This window comes from Oncorhynchus mykiss, chromosome 27 (assembly GCF_057628025.1).
Source record: "Oncorhynchus mykiss isolate SJ-2025 chromosome 27, ASM5762802v1, whole genome shotgun sequence".
NCBI lineage: Eukaryota > Metazoa > Chordata > Actinopteri > Salmoniformes > Salmonidae > Oncorhynchus > Oncorhynchus mykiss.
Genome location: NC_143048.1, coordinates 21,430,031 through 21,441,252, shown reverse-complemented (window position 1 = coordinate 21,441,252; position 11,222 = coordinate 21,430,031).

Below are 11,222 nucleotides of genomic sequence, written 5' to 3'. Positions count from 1 at the left end.
GCCATAATTCTGCCCTACTTGAGCATTCTAAATGTAACGAGTACTTTTGTGTCAGGGAAAATGTAAGGAGTAAAAAGTACATTATTTTCTTTAGGAATATAGTGGAGTAAAAGTAAAAGTTGTCAAAAATATAAATAGTAAAGGAAAGCACAGATACCCCAAAAAACAACTTAAGTAGTACTTAAAAGTATTTTTACTTAATTTAAACCACTGACAATACGGATATCGTTGACTGATTTATATGCATTTATCTGCCAGACCACGCTCACGTGAATGTTTATTGGTCAATAGCGGCCATATTGTTTTAGGTACTAGTCTGGAAAATATAGCGTTGAAAGGCTTTGTCCATAAATGCCACATATCAAGTTTTGTGCAGATGGGTCATTTGGTTCCAGAAGAGTAGCGTTGTAAGTGTTTTTCACAAAATTCTAAATGGTGGAAAATCCACCATAGCAGACCTTATGGGTCACTGAAGCAAATTTGTAAGGAGAGGGACCTACATACAGAATTTCGTGATTTTTGGTCAAACGGGGTGAGGGTCGTGACATTTCAAAGTTAGCAGTTTCAATCTCTTGTTATAGCGCCACCATCTGGTCAATCAGTGTTATTTAATAAGCGTAATTTAAAAAAAAAAATATATATATATATATATATATATATGAGTTGTGCTTGTTGTTCAAATGCGTTTCTCCCCTCTCATTGGCTAGAATGGTCCCACCTGATCTGAACTGCCTTCTAGTCTGAGTACCAGTCTCTTTAGCTAACATTTCACTCCTTGCCACTCCTTCTCATTGCCAAAGTGTATTTGGCACATGACATGGAGTAAAGGGAGTGGATTAGTTAAAGAGACTGGTGCCCAGGCTAACCACCTTCCATTTTGAAGACATTTATTTTAATTGTAAACTAAATTATCTTACATTCTGCAATAAATAGTTCACCCAACTAAAGATCTAAGTCTGGAAAGGCAGTTCTATGTGGACGCGTGATGAACTGCTCTCAACCGGTGCCAGTGACCTTTATTTAGGGAATCGGCAGTACCGTATAATAGACATTTTCAAACACATCCTGCTCTGATAATGGGACTTTTGGCCTAATAGTATTAATGTATAATGTCAGCTCTAGGCCTACTGAAGTTGAGCTGAGTCTGCTGAGTGCCATGCCATATCATATTTTTTGTGTGCCACCCTGTGGTTCAAATCTATAACAGCTTGTTATTGACAGTGTTTCATGGAATACTGTACCACATAGTTTTTCATAGGCAGGTGTAGGCCATCATCATTATCATTAGCATCATCATCATTCTTGCAACTAATGGAGAGGGTAGCAAGTTTTAGCATGTTTTAAGTTCCTCGGCATACACATCACAGACAAACTGAATTGGTCCACTCACACAGACAGCATTGTGAAGAAGGCGCAGCAGCGCCTCTTCAACCTCAGGAGGCTGAAGAAATTCGGCTTGTCACCAAAAGCACTCACAAACTTCTACAGATGCACAATCGAGAGCATCCTGTCAGGCTGTATCACCGCCTGGTACGGCAACTGCTCCGCCCTCAACCGTAAGGCTCTCCAGAGGGTAGTGAGGTCTGCACAACGCATCACCGGGGGCAAACTACCTGCCCTCCAGGACACCTACACCACCCGATGTCACAGGAAGGCCATAAAGATCATCAAGGACAACAACCACCCGAGCCACTGCCTGTTCACCCCGCTATCATCCAGAAGGCGAGGTCAGTACAGGTGCATCAAAGCTGGGACCGAGAGACGGAAAAACAGCTTCTATCTCAAGGCCATCAGACTGTTAAACAGCCACCACTAACATTGAGTGGCTGTTGCCAACACACTGACACTGACACTGACTCAACTCCAGCCACTTTAATAATGGGAATTGATGGGAAATGATGTAAATATATCACTAGCCACTTTAAACAATGCTACCTAATATAATGTTACTTACCCTACATTATTAATCTCATATGCATACGTATATACTGTACTCTATATCATCGACTGCATCCTTATGTAATACATGTATCACTAGCCACTTTAACTATGCCACTTTGTTTACATACTCATCTCATATGTATATACTGTACTCGATACCATCTACTGTATCTTGCCTATGCTGCTCTGTACCATCACTCATTCATATATCCTTATGTACATATTCTTTATCCCCTTACACTGTGTACAAGACAGTAGTTTTGGAATTGTTAGTTAGATTACTTGTTGGTTATTACTGCATTGTTGGAACTAGAAGCACAAGCATTTCGCTACACTCACATTAACATCTGCTAACCATGTGTATGTGACAAATAAAATTTGATTTGATTTAATGGATAATTCCAATGAGCTAATTTTATACTTTCTGGTAGTAGTATGTTTTTGGCATTTGTTTCATTAGTCTATTGTTGATATTGTCCCAAAATCTTTTGCATGTCAGCAAGAAAGTTTAAAATGTATAACTTTCAAAATACAGAAATATAGCCTGTATGATGTATTTGACATCATATGATGCAAAATGCATATCTGGGACTACAAGTCAGAGGATGCACGTCAAAATGCTGAATTTGTTGCTCCTAGTCTATAGTTAGCGACAGTAGTCCCAGATAGTGTGAAAATAATGTGAAATATTCTGGCTAATTAAGTCTAAATGCTTGTCATTTTCCCCACCTAATCCAACTCAATAGTTAATCTGCCAGCCAGTGGAGTGGGTAAATCAGAATATGCATGGCACCAGCGACAGCCTGCCTGTCTGCTCCACATTAATCCCAAACCTCTCCTCTCCCTTTGGACATATGTCCTCCAGGCGAGTCGTTAAAAGAATCCCAGCGCTCTGGAGAGAAGAAGCAGAGTCTGATCTGGCTTTTTTCTCCTGTTTGTTAAAGCCCACAACCTTATGACTGCGACTCGTCTAATGTGCGGCGTTCACAGTTGGTTTGGTTGCCTTGCCTGTCTTCTCTCACAGAGACAGAGAGAGGAGCAGGAGCTCTTGGATAAAGATTCACCGTAATTACTTTCACTCCACAACTACTGAGAGAGAGAGAGAGAGAGATGGAAGCCAATGTTGCATTAACGACCATTTCTGCAATGGCAGCAATTATCAAGTGCAACACTGCAGTTACGGGCCTGTCCGCCATCATCAGGATTACACAGGCACTTGCATGTATTTCCTGGAGGATTGGAGAATGGCGTGTCTGTCGCTGTGGAAAATGACCTTTTAGAGATGTCATTATTTATTTATTTGCAGTGCACAGTCTGAGAGCTGTGGGATCGATTCTTGGGATTTGCGTTGTAAATCAGCTCATTTAGAGATACTGAAATACTTGTGTTGAGGCAACTTCTAACTCGTTCCCACTGTTTGAATGTCCTAGCTTGTAATCCAAACTGATATGTTCTGAAGTGAAAAAAATGTGAAACACAATCTAAAACACACCACACACATTTTACAGTTATCATCCGTACAACACAGTAAATGTCCAGTCTGTTGTCCTCAATGCTGCAGTTTATAGTCCACTCACAGACTAATGCATCTAGTAAAATAGTACCCCAGCATGGCTCATAGATATCTTTCCTCTCTAGTAATCAGGCTACTCCAGACTGCTGCATGGGAACAGACTTCTAAGAGCATCATTGGCTCTCATTACCTTGAAGCCTTCAGGCATGGCAGTAACTAGGGCAGGCTATATGAGTGAAGAAAGTACATCCGTAGCCCCACACACACAGGCCCAACAGAACCTCCTGCTGTTTCCTCCATTTGTCTTTGAAAGTCTATCTGAACAAGATCTCTGCCCGCTCAACTGTTAAAATGCATAGAATATCATATGAAAGGACACAGAAATTAGTGGACCACTGCCACTATACAGTCTTAGAAAAAAGGTTCCAAAAGGGATCTTCAGCTGTCCCCATAAGATAACCTTTTTGGTTCCAGGTACAACCGTTTTTGGTTCCAGGTAGAACTATTTTGGGTTCCATGTAGAACTTTCTGTGTAAAGGTTTCTACCTGGAACTTTTTTTTAAATATTAACCTTTATTTAACTAGGCAAGTCAGTTAAGAACAAATTCTTATTTACAATGACGGCATACCACGGCCAAACCCTAACCCGGACAACGCTGGGCCAATTGTGCACTGCCCTATGGGAATCCCAATCACAACAGATTGTGTTACAGCCTTGAACCGAACCAGGGTCTGTAGTGACACCTCTAGCACTGAGATGCAGTGCCTTAGACCGCTGTGCCAACTTAAAAGGGTTATTCAAAGGGTTCTCCTATGGGGACAGCTGAAGAGACGTTTTAAGTTCTAGATAGCAAGAGTATATGTCTATGTGATGGTTTGTGTACAGCATGTGACTGCATGTGACTATACTGACATCAGTTGGAGTTGACAGCTTGCATAGTTTCAACACAGCCAGCCAATGGGAGCATGGGAACAGAGTTGTACACACACACACACTCCAGGCCCTGGAAGCACATGAATGGGGAAGAGGGTGGCTTAGCGTCTGCTCAGAGTGACAGTGACAGGATGGGGACATGACTGGCTGACGCACAACTTAACAGCAGATGCTGTGCTGCATTGAGCTGCAGACTGGTGTGTGTGTGCGTGTCCGTGTGTCGTGCTTGTGTGTGTATTTTGGTGGGAGAATGAGATCGTACAGTAATGACCATCTTTACAAAATCATTCAATTTAATTACCTGAATCTGTCTTCTGTGAACTATGAAAGGAATGATTTAACCATGACTGGGAGGCAGAGGAAGAAGGCAGAGTATTGAATGCTTCTCTGGACGGCCAAACAAAACTGCATAGTGTTTCTGGCTCTGAGCTCCACGGAGAAGTACTGAGGTCCTCCGAGGCCCCATTCACTGGGGAAAAGATTTAGCTCAATCCAACGTGAAGGTCAATTTGTCTCTGTATCTGCCAAAGCCAACTAAACCTCAATGAATTGTGTGTTTGGATCTGTGCATAGAGACATACCCTCCCATGGGACCGATACATTTATCATTGCATAAATGAGCAGGCGATTGGTACGAGATGGAACTGGACTTTTTGGTTAGACCTCTACTGTAGAATACACAGATCCCCTTCCAATTCCAGTTAAGGTTATGGGTGACCAAAACGTGTTTCCAATGTATGTTTAACATGAAGAGTTGCGCCTCTTACTCTTATGCGGTGACTACAAATCCAACCCATTCACTCACTGAGATGATCCAGTGAGATCCACCCAGAGACAGTATGGCATCCTACTCTGAACATTCTGCAGATTGGGGAGAATAGAGTATGTTGAGGACCAACTCTACAATACTGCAGTGTTATCACATCAGACTTGTAGACTTGTGTGATGATGAGTCAACAAAGTTTCAGATTTCTACACTAATTATAGGATAATCTCATGCAATCCCTCCCAGCCATGGAGCTAGCCTCCCTCCAGCTCCCTCCTCACACTTCTGATTATCTCCAATACTTTGTACTCCACTTTCACCACAGTTCCCTGAGCGCTTGTGTATGTGTGTGTGTGTAATCCACTTTCACTGCGTTTCAGTTCCCTGCCCAACAATGGCACTTCCTGTTTTATCATTTAGATGCTTGTTATTCAGGCAGGTCACCCGTGATACAAGTCAGTATTCGACATCCATCCGTGTCTGAGGACGTCGGGTGATGATGTGGAAACCGGCCACTATGGGCAGTTTTGCTAAGGAGTTAACCTTAACCTTTGCCTTTACCGTAACCATTCAGAGTTAATGCCTAACCTTAAGAATTCGGAGTTCATTCCTAAACTTAAGCTTAACATAAAAAATGTGGAGTTAGTGCCTAAACGTACCCTTAAACACCACCACATTTGACGTTTGGAACAACTTTGAAGTTAGAAGTTTGAGAAACATGGTAGAATGTCTAATTCTGACATGAGACTGTGAGAGCTTGTAGCGTTGTTTGGCTTTTGGGCGTTGATAGCAAAATCATCCTGTTCTCATGTCCCGTATCTAAGATCATTGTGTATTATATACATGGTCAGATTTTTTTGCATTTAAACTAAAGTAAACCAGTTGGCATTTTATACCTTTGACAAAGGCTTCAAGTTGAAAGGTCGCTGCTAATGAATAGAGTGAAAATAAAATAATATTTAATGTGTAAATATGTACATGAATACCTATACTTTTAGACATATTTACTGTACACAACCCTCTGTGTGTTTTTATACAACATTGACTCTGTTTGGATTTTGCATCAAGAACCTTTTAGTGGATGTTCTATAATAGTCAACAAATCTGTCATCAGAGGATACGTAGTGCCTTTAGATCTCTAACAACCGACAAAACGTTATCTCTTGCTGAAAGATGCTGTAGAATAGATTATAAAGGGGCTTTGATTCATCAACCTCAGCCTGAACTGTAATGACCAGCAAAGGGCCGGAAATCAGGAAGAACACAGAAGATCCAGAGGATAAGAGAATAAGATGCCTTTTAGATGAACAAGTCATTGTGATCTTAAAACCCACTTGGATTAAAATAGGCCTACTGTAGTTGTAAAATAATATCAGTCCATTCATGTAGTATTACTAAAATTCAACAAAATGCTCATAACTAGCCTCACAAGGCATGTGATGATGTCATTGCTTGTCACGAACCGGCTCAAAGCCCGTAACAAAGGGAGACAACGTGGAGATAAGGAGTGACAAAATATATATTTATTAACTAAAGCAACTAAGGAAAATATACAATGATGTGTGTAATCAGTAATCAGTAGCGTAAGTGAGTGTTTTGCATGCATGAATGTGATAATGCAGGGTGTTGAAAGGTGCCAAAGCAAACAAACAAAAAGGCCACCAAGAACCACAACACAATCTACAAATGTCTGCATGGACAGAGTCTCCTCCATGAATGGGGAAGGGGTGTATTTATCCTGGGAAACACCTGGGCCCAGGTGTTTCCCATGTAGCTGACGACCCTCTCAACTCCGCCCACCGGCATCCTAATAAGGAAACAAGAACAAAGACAAAATACGGCAGACAGAGTGGGAGGGTCGTCACATTGCTCAAAATGACATTTAGCCTTAGTTCCTTCTGTCTTTTTAAAGTCAGACGATAAATGAGTGCTTGAGATTGTTACATCAACCCACTCAGTAAATATTGAGTAGTCTCTCTAAATCCCCCTTTGTTCCTCAATCTATGCTGCCCCTTTCTTTCTGTTGGGTTCTTATGTATCCTTCAGGATCTCTCTCTCTCTCCCAGACCCTTCTATCTGTACCTCCCACCTCTCTCTCTCTCTCTCTCTCTCAGACCCTTCTATCTGCACCTCCTCTCTTATCTCTCTCTGGCCTTTTTGAATTTCTATCCTCTCTTTCTTTCCATTCTCCAATTCTCCTGTCACTGTCCCTCAGACTCTCTTCCCCCTCCCTCCCTCTCTCCCTCCCCCATCTACCCCAGTCTCTCTCCCACTCTCTGTCTCCCTCCTGCTCTACCCCCCTCCTTCTCTCTCCCTTTCTCCCTCTCAATCCCGCTTCTCTGAGCGCCTACATAGATCAGAGAGGGTATGTCTCTCAGTTAGCTGCTCAGTTACCAGACTCCTTGATTCCTCCCAGCTATCTGGGTGACCTATTTCTGCTTATACTCATGGATTTTAATGCTGTGATATTAAGTAAAGCATATTTCAACAGTAACTCAACCATCCACAGTCAAGAAGAGGAGAATAGCTCCCACACTATCTTTAAAGTCTTGTTCCTCAGTCATGTTGATGTCTTTTTATGAAGTGACTCTGGATCTGACTTTTCTGGACCCCTCTTCCCAACAGCTAAAGGTCCCGAAGCTTCTGCTCATGCATGATGGTCTACTTTATGCATGGTCTTTGCTCTACTCATAGAGAACATGCTACGGGGAAGGGTGCTTGTTTAATAAAGTTAGATCAAAGCTGAACAATTTTTGCAAAAAAACGTAATGAGGGTATTTTACATAACATAACAATGTAATAGCAAAGTATTACAACATTACTGTGACATTTTTTCATATTTTTCTCTCATGCGACCAAAATTCAACAGTGAGTGCCACTAGGCTATGTGCTTTGATTGAAACTGAACAGAGGTAGGCTATACTACAGTTTGTTAACACAATCTGCAGTGTTTACAATTCAAAATAGAGGTATGTGCGGTACTGATTTCTTCATACTTCTCCCGCAGATTTTCATACTACACCTGCCGCTCTAGCTGGCTTTTTGTCTGATTTCCACCTGCTCCCGCAAGAACTGGTTCCGAACCCAACTGCAGTCCCACAAATTTTATTTTAAAAAGCCAGTGATGCACCTGCTTGGCAGCCATGGTCACAGCAATTTAATATCATAATTTGCAAAAATAACCTAAGAAATAGGTTAAATGACCAGATATTCTCACGTGACCTATTATATTAGGCTAACGTAACAGTATTGCTGGGCTATATTAGCCAATAGGCTAGACATAGTTTGAAGAGAGCGGAGTTGGAGCGAGAGCGGACTCTTGCACGTTCTATCTTTCCTACCTTTGTAGGAGCGGGACGATATATGGTGATCAATATTTATTTCCAGGCAATGTAGTAAACTATAGCCCTTATCATATTTACGAAATTAATGTCCTTGAAAAGATAACTGCCCCGTGCTTCTTCACCCATGCATGTAGCCTACTATATTTAATTGATACCAAATCCACACCTGATCTCACACACCCAACTAGGAGAGGCGAGGTAGGCTACTGAACTTGAGCAGCAAGAATGATGAGACCTGGACACTTGCACTTTCTCTTGAGCTACATTTTGAATATAGGGTGTAGCCTACCTTTTAGGAGCCGGACAATTTGCAGGCAGAGAAATAAATGGCGCCAATCTAGTTCACAATGGTATGCCCATGTTGCGCCTTTTCCTTTTCAATTATGATATTTTTTTGGATTGCACCTCGACTCACGTCGGTTAAGTGCCCGCCACTTATTTCCATTGTCAATATTTATTTACAGACACTAGTAGCCTAAACTAAATATCAAATAAAACGCTATTGGTCACATACACATATTTGACAGATGTTATTGCGGGTGTAGCGAAATGCTTGTGTTCCTACTCCAACAGTGCAGTAGTATCTAACAATACACAAACAAAGTAATGGAATTAAGAAATATATAAATATCAGGACGAGCCATGACTAAAATACAGTAGGATAGAATACAGTATATACATTGAGATTGAGTAAAGGAGTATGTAAACATTATGAAAGTGACAAGTGTTCTATTATTAAAGTGGCCAGTGATTCCATGTCTATGTATATAGGGAAGCAGCCTCTAAGATGCAGGGTTGAGTAGCTGGGTTGTAGCCGGCAGTGGTAAATAAAGTACCAAATTGTCATACTTGAGTAAAAGTAAAGATACCTTAATAGAAAATGAAAGTTACCCAGTAAAATACTACTTGAGTAAAAGTCTAAAATTATTTGGATTTAAATATACTTTAGTATCAAAAGTACATGTAATTGCTATACTACACTAATCATTTCAAATTCCTTATATTAAGCAAAGCAGCTGGCCACATTTTCTAGTTTTTTATTAATTTACGGATAGCCAGAGGCCTTGTAGGCATCTTGAAAAGGCAAGTATCAGTGGTCTAGTGTTTTTCCTAAGCGAGTACTACGGTCAATGTGTTGATAGAACTTTGGTATCGTTTTCCTCAAATTTGCTTTGTTAAAATGCCCAGCTACAATAAATGAGACCTCAAGATACAGCATGTGGTTTCCAGTTTGCATAAAGTCCAGTGAAGTTCCTTGATAGACGCTGTGGTATCGGCTTGAGGGGGAATATACACGACTGTGACTATAACCGAAGAGAATTATCTTGGGAGGTAATACAGTCGGCATTTCATTGTGAGGTATTCTAGGTCAGTTAACAAAATGACTTGAGTTTCTGTATGTTATCACAATTACACCAGGAGCAGTTAATCATGAAACATACACCCCACCTTTCTTCTTCACGGAGAGTTCTTTATTCCTGTCTGCGCGATGAACTGAAAACCCATCTGGCTGTAAGGACAAGGACAGTATATCCCAAGAGAGCCATCATTCCGTGAAATAGAGGCTGTTTGTCACGACTTCCACCGAAGGTGGCTCCTCTCCCTGTTCGGGCGGTGCTCGGCGGTCGTCGTCGCCGGCCTACTAGCTGCCACCGATCCATTTTTCCTTTTCGTTTGTGTCTGTCTGTTTTGTTTACACCTGTGTCCTATTAGTTGATTTCGGTGGGTTTATTAACCTCTGCTGCCTGCTAGTCTTTGTGCGGGATTGGTTGCTGTGGTTACTTTGTTAGGGGTGCGTGTCTGCACCACGGGGTTTTCTTTCTCACGGCAGTTGTACCGTTTTGGTATGTGTTTAGGAGTAGAGGTTTCTCCTCCATGTGTAGAGTTTATTTCACTGTGTGTGGCGACCTCGTTTGGGCATGTTTCCCCCCCATGTTGTTGTTGAGTTGGGACTTCTGAATAAATAATTGTGCCACTGGGACTTCCTTGCTCTCCTGCTCCTGATTCCTGCAGCTCCTTCCTTCTAGGAGGCACGTAACAATGTTACAGTCCCTGATGTCTCTCTGGAAGGAGATCCTCGCCCTGAGCTCATCTACTTTATTGTCCAGAGACTGAATATTAGTGAGTAATATACTCGGGAGCGGTGGATGGTGTGCCCGCCTCCTGAGTCGGACTGATGTCCACTACGAATACGTCTGCTCCACCGGCACCGTCTTGGAGCAGCCTCTGGGATAAGTTAAATTGCCCTTGGGGGTACGAACAAAGGATCCAATTTGGGAAAGTCGTATTCCTGGTAGTAAAGCTGGTGAGTTAGCGCTGCTTTGATATCCAAAAGTTATTTCCGGCGGCATCTAATAACACAAAAACGTTCTAGGCTAATAATGTAAGAAATAACACTCAAAAAAACGAAATACTGCAGTTGCTTAGGAGCTAGAAGCAGAGCTGCCATTTCTGTTGGCGCCATCTTGCCATTTCAACCATAGCCTAATCATGTTTAAGTTCATTTCTTTGTAAAGATAACTGCCACTTGATTCTTTGAGTATGCATAGGTAGGCTGTCATTGTAAACAAGAATTTGTTCTTAACTCACTTGCCTAGTTAAATAAAGGTTACATACAAATAAATAAATAAAATAGGCTATAGCCTATAGAAAAGGAAAGGTAGACTAGAACTTGAAGCAGTGAATGCTGAGAGTGTGTGAATAATGCGACACAGATGTGCTTTC